This window comes from Onychomys torridus, chromosome 21 (assembly GCF_903995425.1).
Source record: "Onychomys torridus chromosome 21, mOncTor1.1, whole genome shotgun sequence".
In the NCBI taxonomy this organism is placed as follows: domain Eukaryota; kingdom Metazoa; phylum Chordata; class Mammalia; order Rodentia; family Cricetidae; genus Onychomys; species Onychomys torridus.
In genome coordinates this window covers 34,787,351-34,807,566 of record NC_050463.1, presented here as the reverse complement: position 1 = coordinate 34,807,566, position 20,216 = coordinate 34,787,351, and the positions used below count along the sequence as shown (strand labels likewise).

General features: G+C 55.7%; 1 protein-coding gene across 1 annotated transcript in view; it reads right to left on the bottom strand.

The window, feature by feature from the left end:
- Nucleotides 1-13,925, bottom strand: part of Dnmt3a (DNA methyltransferase 3 alpha) — a 108,671-nt gene extending 94,746 nt beyond the window's left edge. Inside the window, exon 1 of the mRNA XM_036170452.1 lies at nucleotides 13,806-13,925. The gene's annotated coding sequence lies outside the window, so the exon portion shown is untranslated. The remainder of the gene's footprint in view (nucleotides 1-13,805) is intronic.
- Between the last annotated feature and the right edge of the window lie 6,291 nt (nucleotides 13,926-20,216).

Below are 20,216 nucleotides of genomic sequence, written 5' to 3'. Positions count from 1 at the left end.
AAGGAAGGAAGGAAGGAAGAAAGAAAGAAAGAAAGAAAGAAAAGTCACATGGGCTGAGGCTCTAGCCCACCATCCATAGGCCAAAAGTGATAGACACCTTCCATGGCTTCTGCAGGTCTTCCTGTCCCTGATGCCCAGGTGAGGGGATCACAAGGAACCCAGAAAGGGGCAGGCCTCCCACCCCTTGGGACCCTTGGAAACTGGCTACCTTCAACTACACTTGACTACAGTGTCCACAGCCAAGCTTCCCCCAGGCCTACTCTACCTGCCTCTTTCTGCACCAAGCATGCCAATAACTACGGAGCTGACCACTCCTAGGTCAGAACTGGGACGTCTCCTAGGGTCTCCAGGACCTGGGAGGTATGGGTGGAGTCAACTTCTCCTCAGACCACAAGGCAGGAAGGGGCAGTTCTAGCACCTGGTGCATCTGCTCTGTCTCTGCACCCTCTGCATTGGTGGAAAGGGCTGAGGAGAGCAGGAGGAAGCCCACATCCCAGAAGCCCCAGCCCCTCCACAGAAGCCCAGCTATAGTGGCTCACCAGACCATATCTCAGACCCCATAGAGGTGTGGGGCACAGCTCCCTAATCTGTCAAGAGGGATGAATGAGACACCCCCCCCCCCAGCTTGTATCTCGAGCTACGAGAACATCTGAGTCAGATGTTTAGCGCAGTGCCTGGCGTATATGGGAGAGCTCAGCAGATGGTCATTTTAAAAACTATTCTGTGACTCGGGATAAAGGGCCAGGTCACCTCGACTGTGTGCCGAGTGCCACTCAGAAGCACTAGCCCACACTCCTAGGTGTCTGCTGCAGCCTGATTCAGGGTCACAACTTTCTTCCTTCCAGGGTGGCCTTAGAAATATCTGTTAGTCACAAGGCCCAGAGGTATACACACCAACAAATGCACACACAAAGACCAAACACACACACACACACACACACACACACACACACACACACACAGAGAGAGAAACACAAAACACAAATACACAGACACCATCACAAGCATGCACAGAGCCACATACAGACATGGATGTATACACGCAGATTCACACACAGACTCACAAACACATACCTGCTAACACAGAGGCACACACAGAGATAATGACACAAACATGAAAGATACAGACACACGCACACAGAGACACCCATATGTATGCCCAGAGTCACATAAACAATCACAGATGAGCACGCAGGACCAGACACAGGAACACTTACAGGAAAGCTCTAATGGTGATCCACAGGCATGGGCCCTCCAGGAGCTGTAGACCCCGGGGACACCTGGAACAGGGGACCCGAAGCCACCCCCACACAGATGGGAGTTTGCACATTTCACCTACTGTGTGGGCCAAAGAGGCATTTGGAAACCAGCTTGGGAATCTCATAACCATTCACAACATTGTTCTGCAAGAAAATATAAACCATTGCCCTAGAAACAAACATTTGCAATAGAACCCTCCAAAAGCTGGGAATTGTCTGTACCAGAAAACTGACGAGCAAGAAGGGGGAAGAGAAACCCACATAAACTTGGTTTGCCTCGGCAAAATTAATACCAATTACAAAAACATTTATGTGAACTGCTTACCATTTACACCTAATTACATGCAGCACAATTATGCATATCATTAAGAGCATACAGGATTAATTATGCTGTATGTTTCATGTGATTACACCTCCACACCCTGAGTTCACAGAGGCCCAGCCTCCCCAGGGCCAGGCCAGGGTCAAGGCCCTTCCTTGCAAGGTTCCGGAGCAGATCCATAGCAAGCCACACCCAGTCTTACTGCTGCTGGCCAGGGACAGCCTAAGGCTTGCCTGGCCCTTCTGGCCAACACCATCAGCATACCTCCCTGATGAGAAGAAGCCATCTGTGGCCAAAGCCAAAGGGATACAAAAGGAGCTTCAAATGTCTACCAGCAGCCATAGGCGAGGGTCACAGGCTCCCAACACAGTCAAATGCCCCCATGGGAACCTGGACCCACTTGTCTCCAGAGCTCTGGCTCTGCCAGAAGGACAGCCCACCCAGGTCCAGACCTCATCACCCCCAAGCTCACGGTAACCCCATGACTGTCTCATCTCTGCTCTCCCTCTCTGATCCCCTCAGTTCCCACACTCAGTAGCCTCTCTAGTGTACCGGGGTGACCCAGGCTGGTGGCAAAGACGTAAACAGAAGGAAGTCTCCGGCACCTGATAGAGACCTTCACAGCTACAAAGAGCAGGAGGTGCCGAGCCGGCTGCTCAGCTCGCAAGACGGAAGGGGAAGCAGGCATGTGCGGACGCGCTTTCCCTCTGCCAAACCAAGAACACACATGGCTGGATTTAAATCCTCCAACACCTGTGAAGCCAACTGCCTAAGGAGTCTTTGAAAAGATGAGTGAAAGAGAATTAGCCAGGGTTTGGAGCAAGAGGCACACACATGGCAGACAAACAAACAAACAGAGTGTGAGAGAGAGCCTGACAGTATATATCCACTCTGCAGACGGTAACACCAAGGTGCACAGCGGCCCGGGTGATCGGCTCAAGGGCACACGCCAAGGAAGCAGCAGAGCCAAGGTCAAACCCCCATCTGCCCGGTGCCAAGTCTGGTGGCCTTGGCGTGCTGCCACACCGCCTCTGCCTGAGTTCAGCAAGACCAACAGGGTTCATGTCCTTATCCCAGAAGTCTTTGGGGACAGCCTTCTGAGCCTACCTCGTGAAACACTGAAGACTCCTTTCTGTCTGATGGTTTGGGTCTTGTCCCTTTTCTGTTCTCTTACCAAAAAGGCCGGGCCCCGGCTTGCTCCCTCCTGCTTGGGCAGCGGACAGGAGAGGCTTCACTCAAGTCCAAGGACATTCTCAATGATACTTACCCAAACGGAGCAGCCTGGGAGTGGAGGGCTAGGCCTGGCAGCTCATCTCTGGGGCGGGTAGGGGAGGGTTACCCAGAAGCAGACATCCCAGTTCAAATCCCAAACCCCAGCACCCCGGATGCCTGTGGCGCAAGCCTGGTGAAGTCACTAACTCCCTCACACATCTGCAGGGCCGCCTAGCACTGATGAAAGCGACGGGCCATGCTTTTTCACCCATCCCACGGACGCCCCCTTCAGGCCTTCTGACGCAGGCCGCCTTCTGCGAGCCTGGCCCAGGCCCAGGCTCTCCCAAGGAAATCAACGTGAACCACAGCTCCAGTGCCTCCCAGGAAGCAACACTCCATAACCCTCGGGGCTCTCCTGCGCATGTAGAAAGGAGAGGGTCACCACTGCCGCCTCTCGCTCCCTTCAGCACACAGCCCTTGGTACAGACTGTCCTCTGCTGCACGGCTGTCCCCTACATTTCTACAGTAGCTTTCTATCTTCTTTGGTGCCCCAGAATGACCTTTCTTGGATGTCACTGGGGGCCTCGGACTCCGAGTCTAACTAACACTCATCCTCATCTGGGGATAACATCACAGCTCTCCACTGCCTGGCCAGGCCCAGCCCTCTGGCTCCATTGAGTTGAAAATGCCCTTGACGACCTAGCTAACCCTTCCACTCAGCTTAGGCATCACATCACATCCGGCAGAAATCCCTTCAGGACATTCCCTCTGTGACCAGGCTTCCCTTATCTAACCCCAGCAAAGACACGAGCCCCTTCTTGGTTTTTGTTGTTCTTGTTTTTGCAGCTGCCCACATCGGGCAATTCGTTACCCAGCTCCACCTGAAGCTGCAGGGTCCTTGGGTCTCATCTGTGTAACCAACACGTGACACCCTGGAGGCTTTTCAGAGATGAATAGGGACACTATGCATCTGGAGCAAGGGACCTCCAGAGAAGCCAAAAGGCTGCTAGACCTGCCACCTTGGGGCCCGAGTTTCAGATGCCAGGCTACTGGAAGGCTGTTGACGGAGAAAACGCAGAGGCATTGCCCAGCCCCACTGGGCTTTTAGATGAGTTTCCAGGAGCAGGCAGGGCCCTCAGGCCACTACCACCAGCCAGGCTGGGAACCACAGGCCTCTGGATGGCAACAGGCGCCAGCCACACGGTTGCTGGCAATAAAACCATTACAAGCCATTGCCATGCCTGGTTGCCAAGCTGCTTATGGTCTGGACCCTCCCATGCTCTAGGCTATGGGCAGAGCCAGGAGTGCCAGCAAGACCAGAACGCACAGGAGACCAGGGGGCAGGGAGGGAGCTCAGGGACAGGCCTCAGGCCATACCACTTGGGCGGGAGTCTCTACAGCCAATTCCTGGCTTTGCTGTGGGAGTAACAGAGGCCATTGGGGTAGCTCAGGAAATGGAGGTGTCTGCTGCCAAACCCAGTAACTGGAGTTTGATGTCCAGGACCCACATGGGGGAAGGAGAGAATAGATACCTCACAGGTTCTCCTGACCTCCACACGTGTCTGCCTCCATCCATCCACCCATCCACCCATCCACCCATCCATCCATCCATCCACCCATCCACCCACCCATCCACCCACCCATCCACCCATCCATCCATCCATCCACCCATCCATCCATCCATCCATCCACCCATCCACCCACCCACCCATCCACCCATCCACCCACCCATCCATCCATTCACCTATCCATCCACCCACCCATCCATCCATCCACCTATCCATCCATCCACCCATCCATCCATCCACCCACCTATCCACCCACCTATCCATCCATCCATCCACCCACCCACCATCCATCCATCCATCCATCCACCCACCTATCCACCCACCTATCCATCCATCCATCCACCCACCCACCCATCCATCCATCCACCCACCCATCCACCCACCATCCATCCATCCATCCATCCATCCATCCATCCATCCATCCAGATATATAATGACCAAAGTGACCCTTTCCCCTTCATCCTCAGGGTGATGAGACAGGCATTTTGTAGGCTCTCACACCACAAGGCCTTCATATTCATGGAGTGCCCTCCTTATCCATGGACCATTGTATAATAACCCCTGCTTTCAAAAAAGGGGCACATCCTTTCTGGGTACCCACTATGTGCAGTTGTAAGATAAGGACTCTGTCCTTATACAGTTTACAGAGAAAGCCTGCAATTCAAAGCTGCTGGCGGCCAGGCAGCCAATGAGTCTTAGCAGCTGAGATGCTAACACCCCCTCCTGTAGTGGGGCTGCCTGACTCCCCCTCCCCAGCTCCCTTTCTATCCTGCACATCTGTCACCAAGAGCCTGGAACTAAGGGTCTGACCAGCAGGTGGACAGGCCCTGGGCTTATCTCCATGCTGGGTTCTTTTTTTTTCCCCCTGTCTCATCTATTCCAACCGTGTCTCCAAAAGGGACATGGATCCAAGAGGCACCCATGGCCAGTGCTGGGGAAGGGGCTGAGGAAGGCAAGGGGGGTACAGTACCATTGCTGAACAGCTGGCCCTGAGCCTCCCAGGGCAGCAAGGTGACCAGGAAGAGGAATTTTTTTTTTTCTTTCTCAGAGCTGAGGACCGAACCCAGGGCCTTGCACTTGCTAGGCAAGCGCTCTACCACTGAGCTAAATCTCCAACCCCTGGAAGAGGGATTTTTATTTTCCTTTCCTTACCCCTTTCTTTCTCTGTGGTCACCCAGCTGACTGTCACCTAGCTTCTCAGGAGTTCCTGGACCAGAGCTGGGCACAGCTTAAGCCCACATACCAGGCGAATTCTATGGCAAGACCTTCTGAAAGCCCACTGTCTCTGGCTTGAGTGTGGCCTCCCCAGGTGCTCTGTTATGTCTTCAACTCCCAGGGGGCAATTTGGGTGACAGTAGTCCATTGTAGTGATGCCTTTCAGGGCATTTTCAACGACCCCCTCCCCACCACAACCTGGTCCAGTCATAATCCTATAAAGCTAGCCTGTCCACTGTCCCTGGAATCGGAGTATCAGCAGCTCCCCTGCACCCAACCCTTCCTGATCTGGGCTTCTTCCTGCACACTGAGTCACCTGGCTCCCAGTCTTTAAGCCATTTCTTAATTTGTAATTTTGTTTTGTTTATTTGAAACCGTTTATGTAGACTTGGCTGGACTCGAACTCATACAGATCTTCCTGTCTCTGTTTCCCAAGGGCTGGGATTAAAGGCGCACACACACACCATGTGGGTTCCTGGGGATTAAACCCTGATTGTCAGGCTTGTCTTACACACGTTTACCCACTGAGCTCTCTCTCTCTCTCTCTCTGGCTCCCCACCCCACCCCACCCCGGCCCAAGACAGAGTTTCTCTGCGTAGCTTTGGAGTCTTTCCTGGAACTTACTCTGTAGCCCAGGCTGGCCTGGAACTCACAGAGATCCACCTAACTCTGCCTCCCAAGTGCTGAGATCAAAAGTGTGCGCCACCACCTGGCTTTCTCTCTGGCTTTTATTTTGTTATTGTTGTTTCCATATTATTTGTTTGTTTTTTGAGACAGTTTCTCTATGTAGCCCTGGCTATCCTGGAACTCACTCTGTAGACCAGACTGTCCTCAAACTCAGAGATCCATCTGCCTCTGCCTCCCGAGTGCTGGGATTAAAGGTGTGTACCACCAACCACCACGCTCCATATTCTATCCACAGGTTTTCAAGTATAATTTCCCTTTGTTAGCAGACCTCTCAAAATCTCATCCAATGCTCCTGGCCTGCCTTCAATGGGACTCCTATTAAACCTGCTCTGCAAAAGCCCTGTGCCTGAGGGTTCCTTTCAGGGACCTGCCTTTCAACAGTATCACATAGCCCAGGCTGCCCTCAAATTCATTATGTAGAAGAGGATGCCCTTGAACTCCCGATCCTCCTGCCTCTACCCCCCCAAATGTGTGCACTCCAAAGTCCAGCTTTTGGTTTTGTTTGGAGATGGGGTCTCACTCTGGAGCCCAGGCTGGCCTTAGGCTCTCGGCCGCTTTCCTGCTTAGCCTCATGAGCGCCGAGGTCACTGGCTTGAGCCACGATGCTTGGCTTCTGTTAGTTATTTTTTTACCCCTCGCCCCCAGCCTGGATTCCCGTCGGTCCCAGCTTACGGAAGACAAAGTCCTCTATATTGCAGACTCTTTCCTACCCCACCCCCTTTAAGGTCTGAGTTTATTTTCTTCTTGTTGTCATTACAAACCAATTCATTGACATGTTTTCAAACAATAAAAACATGAATATGAAATATGAAAAAAACATATTCTCCACAGGCTGGTGTGTATCCTTAGAGGGCAATCTTCTCTATGCATCCACTAACCTATAAATGTGAATAATTAATTTTTTTTTTTTTTTGCTTTGAGACATGGTGTCACTATAGTCCTGGCTGGCCTGGAACTCACAAGAGATCTGCCTGCCTCTGACCCTTGAATGCTGGGATTAAAGGTGTGCACAACTACGACTTCTCTTTTCTTTTTTCTTTTGAGCTGAGGATCGAACCCAGGGCCTTGCACTTGCAAGGCAAGCGATCTACCACTGAGCTAAATCCCCAACCGACCTCTCTTTTCTTTACTAAACTGGACCCACATGGTAGAAGGAAGACTCCCAGAGTTGACCTTTGACCCCCACATGCTTGTCAGGCGTGTGTCTACCACACACACACCAAACCTAATAAAATAAAATGTTAGAGTTTTAAAAAGTGAGTTATACGTCTAGCCCTTGGAAAGCCGAGAAGGATGGAGAGTTCCAGGTTAGCTTGGCCTACAAAAGGCAAGAGATGACACTAAGCACACTGCGGTTTTGGGTAACCCAACAGCGCCTCATGGACACTCAACCAATCAGAACAGACACCTTCACGTGCTCACAGGGCTCCGAGGATCTCTGTATTTGTAAGTTTATCCTTTCAGACGCTCTATTAACCACACAGGCCCATGCCATCAGCAAGCCTGCTCTCCAAGCTCTGCCTGCTGGAATGTTAGAGGATGCCTCCGCCTGGCATGGGCAGGGCACACTAGCACCTCCCAGAGTCCTTTGGGAAACAGAGAAGGCATGCTTCAAGGTCATGGCCACCCACAGACAGTCTCAATGATGCAGTCCACATCCAGCCAACAGCTCAGCCCACAAGCCTGACCCCTCGATCCCTCTGTCAGCCTCCTAAGTACCTCATGTCATTTTTCAGAATGGTTAGTGGAACTCACTGACCTGTCAGGTCTGAACTGTCTTTGGCACCAGCCTCCCCATCCAGGGTAAGGAGAGCACTGGGGCTGTGTCCAGAGGTTCACATCTGCAATCCCAACACTCTACGGGCTACAGTGGGAAGATTGTCATGAGTATGGTGCTAGCCTTGGATACAGTGAGACATTGCCTCAAACACCCAAACCAAGCCAAAAGGGAACACCGGGTTAAGATTCAGGAGCCCCCAACCGCAGTCCCATCACTGGCTGTAAGAGGGCCACCTGTTCATCCCATCTGGGTACCCAGACAGGCCAGTTAACAGGCTCAGAATTAAAAATGACCTTGACGCTTGAAACATAGAGGCGGGATCAATAGGGATGATCACAGGCAAGAGAAAATGGGAAACTGGTCCAGTATCTGAATAAGGTTGGGAAGCCTTAGGGGGTCAGAGAGGACCACAGAAGGACAGAGGGCAGTACAGAGCAACAGCCACTATTGAAAAATGATCACACAATAGTCAATTCAGCTAGGAAAGCCCCAGTATCCACACTTCCTCCCCTGTCTTCCAGTCAGGCTGCTTCCGGGCTGGGAGGGGCCGTGACCCCACTGACTGAGGAGCAGCACCTGTGGGCGCTGGGTTAGCTGTCTAGACATCCCCTGGTATAGGGAAGGGAGAAAAACACAAGGCAGAATTGTAGAGTTAAAACCTGCTGGAGGGTCGTCTCTGCCTGGAGCATGGGCAACAGGGGATGTGGAGACCTCTGGGGTACCAGAACAAGGACTTCTAGCTGCAATCCACAAGGCTGCGGCCATCAGTGGCAGCATTGGGGGACCTTGGCTTGGCCTTCCCTTTGTTGCCAAGACCCCCTGGGGCTATGCAACCTGAACTCTTGTTTTCTGGTCCCAAGTCTGAGCTCTTAAGCCCCCAGTCTACAGACAGTAGAATCAGGATCCTGCACCACCTGGGCTCAGCTGGCCCGGCCTGCTTCCCCCTCTAACCCCCCTGCAGGAGGTTTAGGGCATTTCACCAAGTTACCAAGTGCAGGGACCCTGTCTCCAAACTACTGGGAAGCCTTAGCCAAGATTCCAGCACCTCCCAGGCCGGGTCCACCACATTGCAGCTGCTCCAGATGATCAGCACCGCCCCCCCCCCCGCTCCCCTCCCCAGCCCCTCGAGCACCACTCCTGGGCTCTGGGGCCACTCGGTACTGCCCCTTCCTCCTGGAAGCCTGACCCCTCAGTTGGCAGTGGCCTCCCTCTCCAGCACCCTGCAGCTTTAATTAGTTGGGTACTCCACAATACAGCTTCCCCTCAAAGTGGGCACAGGGCCCTGCTCACAGGAAATGCCCTGCAAATAAAGTCTCCGACAAGAGGAAGCCAACACAGAGGGAAAATAAAAAACACTACTGGCCCTTTTAAATAAATAAATAAATAAATAAATAAATAAATAAATAAATAAGATGCTGGTACTAACTCGAGGGACTGGAGGTGGTTGTACAACCTGCTGGCAAAGTCATTTGTGAGACTTGGGGACCCGCCTGCCAAGATTTTCAAGCACTGTCCTCACCCAACCGAGGTTTTGTAAAAGAGGCAGGAAAGTGGGTGGGGCTTCTCAAAATGCATGCCCCCCCCCCCCAAGACCCACGTGCAGAGGGCAGAGACGGCAAGGCAACCCGCACTAAGGTGGTGACTCTTCCACACCTCCCGGGAGTCCTGCAGCTAGGCTGAGTCAACAGATCCCTCCTCCTAACTCCAAGACCCTTGCTAACACTGTGCAGAAACTGGCTCACTTAAAGCGAGCCGTCAGTCCATACACAACTGCACAAATATGCAGACACACCGGCACGGCGGACCCCATCTTACCCACACAATTAGCCAAATGGAGGCAGCTCGGACACAACACAGAACTCAGGAAAAGAGCTGCATTTTTTGGAACTCAACTTCATGCCTTAGGGAAAAATACTATAAACAACAAGACAAATGAAGCCAGATACACGTCAACCCAGATACAAGGGGGGGGGGGGGGGCTGAGGGCAGGACTTAGGACCAGTATGGGTTAAGAGTGATTTCAAAAATAAAACAAACAAGACAAATGACCCAAAACAAGCCCTTAAAGTTTACAAAGTAACCTCCTTAGAATACCAACACTTGGGAGGCAAAGGCTGGAAGATCAATTCCAGGCCAGCCTTGACCACCTAGACAAGATCTGATCTCATGGTGGGGGAGAGGATGGAAAGGATCGTGGCACCTTTAATTTACTATTTAGATCCCTGGTCCAGAGCCTCAAAGCCCTTGTGGGAACCCAGCCTTGCTGAGAAAGCTGATGGTTTCTGGTACCCACCAGATACTAAAATGGAGGTAGAAAGAACTCTCCCAAGGACCACACTCTAGCTCACACTTATACAAGCCAGACACACTCAGCCGCCATCAGTGGGAAGGAGGTGGTGAAGGAGACCCCAGGCCAGTCTCAGGGGCCCTTCTGCCTCAGGCCTGGGGGTAGCAGAGCCAAGCATGTGAGGACCTGGGCTTGGCCTCTCCCACATAGCCCCCACACCCCAGCTCTTAGGTACCCTCAGCTCTCTCTTCCCAGCCACAATCCGGAGGGCTGGAGCCTTAATGGCAACATCTTAGAAGGGGGTCCACACATCTGACAGGCAAGGCTGTGCTGAGACTCCCCTTTCTAGCTGGCTCCCCAAAACAGGAGTCCTGGGGGGATCTGGGAAAGAACTTGTGAGATGTAACCTCTCCAGGTTTAATCAGGTAATGGCCGTGGGCTAAGACAGAGAGTAACATCCTGGGAGAGAGTGGGGAACCTGATCAAGCTACCCTCATGGGAGCCCCACTAAATGTCCAACAGAACACCCAGAATTCCCCAGAGGGCAGATCACCCTCAATTCCTCCCACCCAGAGATGCTGGGCAAGGAGCCTTGGGCTCATCTTGTCCCTTGATGGTTTAAAAAAAAACGATAGTGACATCCTTAAGGCCTGGGGGACTTGTAACAGATAGGCCCGGGAAAGAAAGACCCTAGCAAATTATCCACACACAGATTTACACACACACACCTTCAGGAGAGCCGCAAGTGCGAGGGCTGCATGGAAGCTGTGTTTTACACCCAGCACACCATCCCTCCCCTCTCTGCCAAGGCCCACCCCCTGGCAGGCCTTTACTCTCTCCCACCTTCTCCATCTCCACCAGTGTGGAGGAACAAACAGAACACCCTATCCCTAGTCTAGGTCTGAAATTCCACCAGGAAAACCGGAGCCGTAGAATTTCAAAGTTGGATTGGGCCTTCAGGCTTCATCAAACCCCAGCCACAGAGGAATCCCGCCTGCAGACACACTGACAGATGGCCACTGGCGCCTCTCTAGTCTCCTCTAGTGCGGAAGGCAGCCCTTGTGTTTGGGGTGTTCATTCCTGAAGGGGAGTCACCTTCCCTCAGGTTAGGCTCCAGGCAAGAACGAGAGAGCCTGGGCCAGGTAACTAGGAGAAGCTTGGGCCATCCTGAGCCCTGGAATCTGGAGCTGCAGATCTGATGGGGGAGGGGAGCAGAAGATGAAGGCACCAGGGCCTGGAGGAGAAGGGGGCTGCAAGAAGGTAAGCAGGCAGGTGCCAGACCTATGACAAGATCTGGCCTGGGGCCTCTACCTACCCCTGCCCCCCCCCCAAACGCACACTTCGACAGGATTACCTGTCAACAGCTCCACCAGGGCCTTTAATGGACCCCAGAGGCAGAGGAGACTAGTCAGCTTGCCCCCCCACCCCCAAAAGCCCACAGGAACTTCCACAACCCAACCATCCAAAGGCAAGCAACTGCCCTACCGACCTGCAAATGGCCCCCACCAACCTAGGGGACAGTGCAAAGAGGGTCTGCCTGGCAGCTGGGCTTCCCCAATCCCACAGGCCAGTCCTAACACCCCAGCCACGCAAGAACACTCCTCAGGCTGCAGCTGTCACATCTGCCTGGGAGGGAGGAGGCACAGCGGGGCAGCACCTGATCCCAGAATCCCTGCGCAGCTTGCCCGCCTGCCTGCCCAGGAGGAGGTTCAGCCGCTGGCAGCCCCGGGTGAAACATGAAGACCGAACTGTCCCCAGGGGATGCTGATGGCAGTCTCTGGGCACGGCATCGCGGGGCAAGCTGGGTCACCCGGCTGAGGATACTCCTCCCCGAAGGCTCCTGTCCCCTCTAGTTGGAGAGGGTGCCGTTGTGAGGTCCCCAGCCCGCCCTTCCTCCCCAGCCCTACCAAGGCCAGAACTGCCCAGCTGGGTGCAAGACGCCATCTTGGGTCAAGGTGCAGCCACAGAGGGCTCCCCTTGGGGAGCCCCGGGAAGGGAGCCCTAAGACCCAGTGGGAACCTACTCCCACCCAGGGCGCCCACACCTACTCAGCTGGCTTTGCAGGATAGGAGAGGAGGGGTTGCAGAGATTGGGGGAAGCAACCGAGGAGGGGGAGCGAAGGGAGAGGGTGCCCCCAAGAAGACAGGCTCCAGGAAAGCAAAATGAAGTTTGGCAGCCATAGGGCCGCGGGCCCCGCGAAGAGGGGCTGGGGGGAGGCCGGGGGCGGGCCCTGGACGCACGCCAGCTCGGTCCGCGCCAACGAGGAGGGAGGGCATGACGGCCTGGAGTGGGGAGCCCGGGTGAGGGCGGGACACGGACCGCGGCCGGCGCCGCTCTGAGGCTCGGGGGTCTCCCGAGGTGTGGGCAACGTGGGGACCGAGACCCCCGATCCGCAGCCTCGGCGAGGCCTCGTCCTTCACTGTGCAGACGCGAAGCTTTCAAGGACACGTCTACACCGGCCCGGCGGGGGTGCGTGTGAGTGTGTGCAGGGGGAGTCTGCTGCAGGGGGGCGACCCCGGCATCCCCACCGGAGTCAATTCCAGCCTTGCCGCTCCCGCCCCCGCACCTTCCAGTCCTCCGCGGCCCCGGGCCCGGGGATCCTCGCCCACTCCCGCCCCGCCCCCACACTGCGGCGCCGCCGCCGCCGCCGCCGCCACCGCCGCCCCGCTCCCACGGCCCGCAGCGGGGGCAGGGAGGAGCCGGGCTCGACGCCCCCCCACGCCGTTCCGCCTGGCCTCCGCGGGAGCGTGCGCCCCCCGCACGGGCACGCTCCCCCACGCGCGCGCGCCCCTCCCAGGCCCGCCGGCGCCCCGCACCCCCAAGCCACAGGTGGCCGCGGGAAGATCGCGACGCCGCGCTCCCCGGCGCGGGCCCCGACCGTCCCCTCGGCCCTGCCGGGGGCCTCCAGGGTCCCCCCCGCCGCGCGGGGCCTCCAGGCCCGGGGGAGGGGCGGGGCGGGGCGCGGGGCCCGGGTCGTGCCAGGCTGCCATTTTCTGCCGTGGCCACGGCGCTCCCCGGCCGCCCGCCCGGCCGCCCGCCCGCGCCTCCTCCCCCCGCCGCCCGCCCCCCGATTCCGGATCGGGTCCGCGCCCCGCAGCGCACGGCCCCCCCCAGGCCCTGCCAGGGCCCCGGGGCGGGGGCAGAGCCCGGAAGGCGGAGGCGGCGGGGCCCTGCGGCAGCGCGCAGGCCGGCGGAGGCCCCCCGTGGCATTGTACGGACTTGAACTTGAGCCCGGGCCGGGCGGGGGCGCCGAGGGGCGTCCGCGGTGGAGGCGGCGCGCAGGAGAGGGGCGGCGGGCGAGCCGAGGGGGACATAAACAAACCCTCGGCCCGGGCCGTCCGCGTCCGCGCCCGCAGCGCCGGCCCCGCGCGCCGCGCACCGAGTTGCAGGGTCCGAGCCGCGCTCCCCACCGCCCCGCTGCGCCCACCCGCCCGCTCGCCCTCCCAGCTCCGGGGCGGCGGGCTGCGCTGGTTACCGTGTGGCCCGGCGGGTCGGGCGGCCCGGCTCGCCCTGCTGCCGCGGCGCCGCGTCCCGGCTCGTCCTCTGCTCGCGCCGCCGCCCGCGCCGCCTCCCGGCCCGCCCGCTGCCTGCCGCGCTCCCTCCCTCCGTCGCTGTCGCGCTCCCTCTCTCCGCCTCCTCCGCCGGGTCCCCCCCGCCCGCCCCTTCTCTCCGCCTTCCTCCTTCCCTCCCTCCGGCCGCCCGCCGCCCAGGCCTCCGCCCGCCGCTCGCCCCCCGTGGCCGCGCTGGCTCCGGCCCCGGCGCTGCAGAGCCGCCCGGGAGGCAGCACCGGGGGCCCCGGGGCGCCGCGGCGGGAGCGGCCTGGGCGGCGGGCGGTCCTAGCGCCCCCGGCGGGTGGAACGGGTTCGGGACCCCGCCGCGCCCCGGCCGCAGCGCTCCGGGCCAGGCACCCCGCCGGGGCTGAGCTCCGGGTTGCCCGAGGCCCCTCGAGTCGCCGCCTGGCCTCAGCCTCCCCACCGCGCGACGCCCCTCTACCTGGCGCAGCCTCTGCGCTGGGTCCCCGCATCCAGCACTGGCCGCAGGGACAGCGGCCCCTCCTCTCCCGGGCCGGTGTCAAGTGCCTCCCCCCCTGCCGCCCGCGGAGCCCCCGGCGGCCTTCGCCCTGCAGTTCTCCCGACCTCCACCAGAGCCCACTGCGCTCTGCGCGCCTCAGCACTGGGGCTGGGGACAGCAGCGCCTGCCCAGCCGCGTCGCCACCCCCAGCCAGGTGCCGCGGTGGCCAGACGGCTGCGCACGGCCAAGGTCGGTGCGCCTGGCGCCTCGAGGCCACCCTAGGGGCTCGAGCACCGCTGTGGGGTGGGCTGCCTAGAAGGGAGTGAGCTTCCCGTACCTTGATGTGCCCAAGAAGAGTTGGATGCCCTCAGGTGGGCTCTGGAAAGATCTGAAGAGGTGGGAGGTTGAACTAAATGACATTGAAGACCTCTTCCAGCGGCCAGATTCTCCGCAGACCTGCCCGAGACCTGGATCCCTCAAGGTGGGGGTGCTCTCGGGGCTCCGGGTCTGTAGTGCTTACATCTCCTCCAGCTACCATCACTGGAGCTTGGCGCTGGATCCCCTGACTCCCAGCCTCCTCGTCTGGCTCCTCCCTCCTGCCACTGGACAGCCCCATCCATCCAGACCTTCAGCTGTGCCCCAGTGTCCTGGGCTGCGTCTCCCACACTTAGCATCACACTTATTTGCAGACCCTCAATGCTGAAGCAGGTCCCCATACCACACGCCCCACTCAGGGTCACGGGGATAGTTGCCTAATTCCTTGGAACGCAGAACCACCTTTCCTATTGCAAGGCACCTTCTCTTCAGTCTTCTCCACACCCAGGCAACTGTCCTAACCTTTCCTAATGTCACCCTACCTCTTGCCAGCTCCCCCCCCCCCCCCCCAGCTACTGGTGCTCCTTTCTGCTACACATGGTCTTTCACCTGGCGGGTTCTAAGACTCACCATGTCCTGTGACGACAAGGACACCATTTGTCATTGGCCTAGCACCTGCACATGCTATGTCCTCATAAATGTTGGTTGAATGGCAGTATGAACTGCAGGCCCCCTGCATCCAAATCCAAATCCACAGCCCCTCCAAATGGTGCTTATGGCTTCACTAAGGACAAGGCTGTTTTAGAGAAAGGCCTCAACTTCCTCAAGAGTTATATGTCACTACCTCCAAAGAGCAGCCAGCAGACACGACACCTCTCCCTTGTCCATGCCACCCTGTCAAGTGGTTTGTATTGTCCCTACTTCCCAGTGAAGAAAGAAGCCCATGCCTGGACTCGGGGTGGAACTTGGTGGTAGAGAATTTGCCTGGTAGTCGCCAGGTCTTAGGTTCAGTCTTCAGTACTACAAGCAAAAAACCCATCCTGAGGCTAGAGAGACAGTTCAACAGTTAAGAGCACTGGTTGCTCTTCCAGAGGATCTGGGTTCAATTCCCAGCACCCACATGGCCGTCCACAACTGTTTATTAACTCCGATTCCAGGGGATATTCAACACCTTGCTTCTGATGGCGCTGCATGCCACATGGTTCACAGACGTAGGTACAGGTAAGGCATCCATACACATAATTTTTTTAAGCCTGTCAGATTGGGGAATCAGCAGAGTAAGAGTTAAGGTCGGGTTCATTTGACTCAGGTTGGCCCAGCACAGTTGCCCCCAAGAAGCCAAAATTGACCAAGAGGGCCAAATGGGAAGTCTGCGTTCAGTACTGATGGTGATGTCACTGGGAGCCTTAAAAGCATGTGGCCTTGGATGCTTGTGTTGCTAGTGTCCTGAGGCCCACAGGAACCATGGTAGGGGAGTTGTGACCAGTGAGAAGCAGTCATGGAACTCCGCTGTTGATTCTAGATGCCAGCGCTGATATCTTTGGTTCAGAGAGGTAGCACATCAATGCTGGATGACCCTCTTCACGCTATAACTAGGTTCAGCTCAAATAGGTGTAGCCTTTAGGTTCTGTTATAGTTTGAATATGAAGTATCCCTCCATAAAGGCTTGTACATTAAAGGGTTAGTTCTCTGCAGGTGGTGTTGGTTTTTTTTTTTCTCGTTTGTTTGTTTGGTTATGTTTGAGACATATTATGCAACTCTGACTAACCTGGAGCTCCCTATGTAGACCAGGCTGGCCTCAAACTCACAGAGATCCACCTGCTTCTGCCTCCTGAGTGCTGGAACCAAAGGCGTGCTCCACCACACCCAGCTTGGTGGCGCTGTTTTGAGAGGTTCTGGAACCTGCAGGACATGAGGCCTGGCTGCAGGAAGTAGGTCACTGAGGGCATGTCCTTGGAAATTACATCTTGCCCTGGCTGCAATCTGGCTCTGGCCTTGTGACCCGGCTGTTTTGAGGCAGGCAGCCTCCTCTACCACCTGCACCTGACACCATAGTGTTCAGCCCACAGTTGGCCCACATGCACAGACTGAACCCTCAGAAACTGTGAGCCAAAGTCCAGCTTTCCTCCTTGAGGATGTTTCTGTGAGGTATTCGGCACAACAGAAAAGCAGTGAACACAGGCCCCTACACCCCATCACTTTGGTCCTGGACATTCTGAGCTGAGATACAGCACTGCTTCCAATAGAAAAGGTTATCCCTATAATACCAGACAGCCCCAAATCTCTGTGACTTAAAACCACCAAGTTCCATGACAGTTTGGTGACTCCTCAAAAAGTTAAATGCAGTGTAACCATGCGACTCCAAAATCCCACTGTTGGGTGTATATCCAAAAGAATTGAAAGCAAGCCAGGTGTGGTGGCACATGTCCCTAATCCCAATACTCTAGAAGCAGAGGCAGGAAGGTGGCTGACAATTTGAAGTTAACCTGATCTACATAGTGAGTTCCAGGGTAGCCAGAGCTACATAGGCAGACCTGTCTCAAACAAACAGGATTGAAAGCAGAGGCGTGTGGTGTTTGTGTACCAGTGTTCATGACTATTTGTGGTAGCCACCAAATGGGAGCAACCTGAATCCCCAAACCTGTCTGCCCGCAAATAAGATGAATGGATAATCATGTTGTATATACCTGAAGAGGAAATTCTGACTGTGCTTCAACATGGGCGAACCTTGAGGACATCACGATGAGTGAAATAAGCCAGTCACAGACACACATGCTGCATGGTCCTGCTTACATGAGGTACCTAGAATAGCCTACTCTGTGCAGGCAAAGCAGGGTCCAGGCTACCTGGGCCTGGGTGGGGAGAATGGCAAGCGAGAGTTTCATTGCTGGGGCTTCATCCTGAAATACGAAAGCCTTCCTGAGACAGGTGGTGTGGGATGCACCGATACACTTAAAAACAGTGATGTTTGTGTTATATGTATGTGACTGCAATAAAGCAAGTAGAGTCTAAAGTTATTACAGGTGTCATGTGTCCTTTGTGGGTATGCAGGGTGGGATTGGGGGCTGTGACCATGCAATATCCAGGGCCTCTGATGGACAGAAAGAGCCACCATCTAAGAGGAAGCACTGGGGGATGTCACCCAGTCGATGGGCATGTCACTTGATGGGTAAAACTAGACATTCAGTTCCGTTCAAGTGGAGATCTGGGTATCAAGCTATAGAAGGCCCCAAAGACCAGACGCATTAGGCTGAGGATGTCACTCAGTCAGCAGAGTGCTCTTGTAGCAAGCACAAGACCCTGACCTCCATCCCCAGCACCACAGAAACTGGTGTGGTGACACACACCTGTAATTCTAGTAGAAACAGCAGGGTTATTAGTTCAAAGTCATCAGAAGTTTGAGACCAGCCTGAGCTGTATGAAACCTTGTTTGTTTGTTTTGCATAATTAGCCACAGAGATCCTTGTGGGGGCTTTTTGGACCCTCTCACTGGCAACAAGATCCCCTCACATTCTCTACACAGGGACCATAACTGAAAACTCAGCCCTCATCTATTGACTGTGAGAGAGATACAGCAGTAGGGCAACCCCATCATGCCCACACTGTCAGCTAGCTCCGTGTCTGTCCTCTCCATCATCTCCTCCAATATCCCATGCCGCCCCACTCGCCTCCCTGGCCTCCAGACTCTGTTCACCAGCCTCCCTACTTGGTGATGTCAGCCCCACTCCAAGCCCCCAAGGACTCACCATTCCAGTTGTCCTCAAGTCACACCAGCCAGGAGAAGGCCATCTTGGACCACAGTGGATGCCGGCTCCTCAATCTGCACCAAATGGTCACGCTTCCACCTGCCTTACAGGGAGGGTGGCTGTGCTGGCCCCAGCTCTCCATTGCCAGAGATGACATCCCAGCCCAGTGAAACACAGGGACCTGGGAGGCCCGAGGGTGGGGACCCGGGGACAGGTAACTCCAGGCTTCAAATGCAGCTCAGGGTGGGAATGCCCCCTCTTTCCGCCATCATGTCGGCTTCTTTCCACTACGTGGTCGTCCATCTTTCCCTCCTACACTTCTTTTGGGGGGCGGGGGGATTTGAAACAGGGCCACTCTGTGGCTGAGGCTGATCCTCCTGCCTCTGTCTCCTCAGTACTGGGATTACAGGCATGCACCGGCAGACCTCCTTTCAGCAAACTCCACCCAGCTTTGAAAGGCATACCCGTCTTGGCTTTGAATTTTCCCAATAGAGCTTCCTGGACTCTCCCACTGTCTCCAGGACACAACACCCCACCTCTTTTAGTAAGCGTCCCCCACCCTGAGCCTCTTTTTTTTTTCTACCGTCACCCTCTTCCGTGAGGCCACCTGAGCAGAACCATTCCAACCCCGTGGCTCTATACCTAATAAGCTGTGGAGAGGACAGAGCATCGTTTCCTGTAGCCCACGCTGTCCTTGAACTTACTATATTGCTGAGGCTAGCCTTGAATTCCTGATCCTTCTGCTTCTATTTCACAAGTACTTGGGGGTTACAGGTGGGTGTGTGCCACTATTCCGGGCCCCAAATCAGATCTGACACCAGACAAACCCTAAATGAGGTCTGCCCCACACATTAACTAACTGCCTTGCATTTTTCAAGACCGTGATAGACCATGGATGTTCAGGAAAGACTGAGGGGCTGAGAATAGAGTTTGGTGGTAGAGTGCTTGCCTAGCATGTAGGAGGCCTTTGGTTTGCTCACCAGCAATACAAAAAAGGGGGAAAATTGACTCTACCATATTGAAGGGGACGAGACGCATGAAAACGAAAGGCTTCGTTTGGGTCTTCGTGCTTTGTAGCAGTGACTTACATCTGTCATCCCAGCACTGGGGAGGCGGAGGCGAGAGTAACTTCACAGCAGGTGGGAGTTAACTCTCACTCTGTAGCCTTGGCTGGCCCAGAATTCACTATACAGAGCAGGCTGGCCTCAAACTTGTAGAGACCCACCTGTCTCTCCCTCCTGGGCTTAAAGGCATGTGCCACCACACACAGCTGATGAGGTTTGGGGACAGGGTCTCATACAGCACAGGCTGGCCTCAAGCTCTCTATGTAGCTGAGAACCTTGAACCCTAGACACTTCTGCTTTATCTCCTGAGTACTGGGATACTGTCGTGCGTCACCCTGCCTGGCTGCTGTCCCTTGATTTTCATATAAAACAACAAAACATCTTTGGTGTTAGGGATGACCTCAAGTTCTCAAGTAGGCTGAGCAAGCCTCTACCCCTGAAGCACACCCCAGTCTCTGACAGGGACCCCTGCACCTTTGTGTCTGGGCCTAACATCCTGCCAGAGGACCTGGAAAGATGGTCGTTAGTCTGCAAATGTAGACGCCACCCAGAAGCTGAGTCATTTCTTTCTAGGGCTGAATTGTGGTGTTGAAGCAAGATGTGACCCTGGCTAGGTGAAAGCGTCTCTGGTTGGGACTGAAGATGTGTTGGGTTTCCACAGACAGACACATACACACACACACACAGACACAGACACACACACACACCACAAAATACACACACACACACACACACACCACAAAATACACA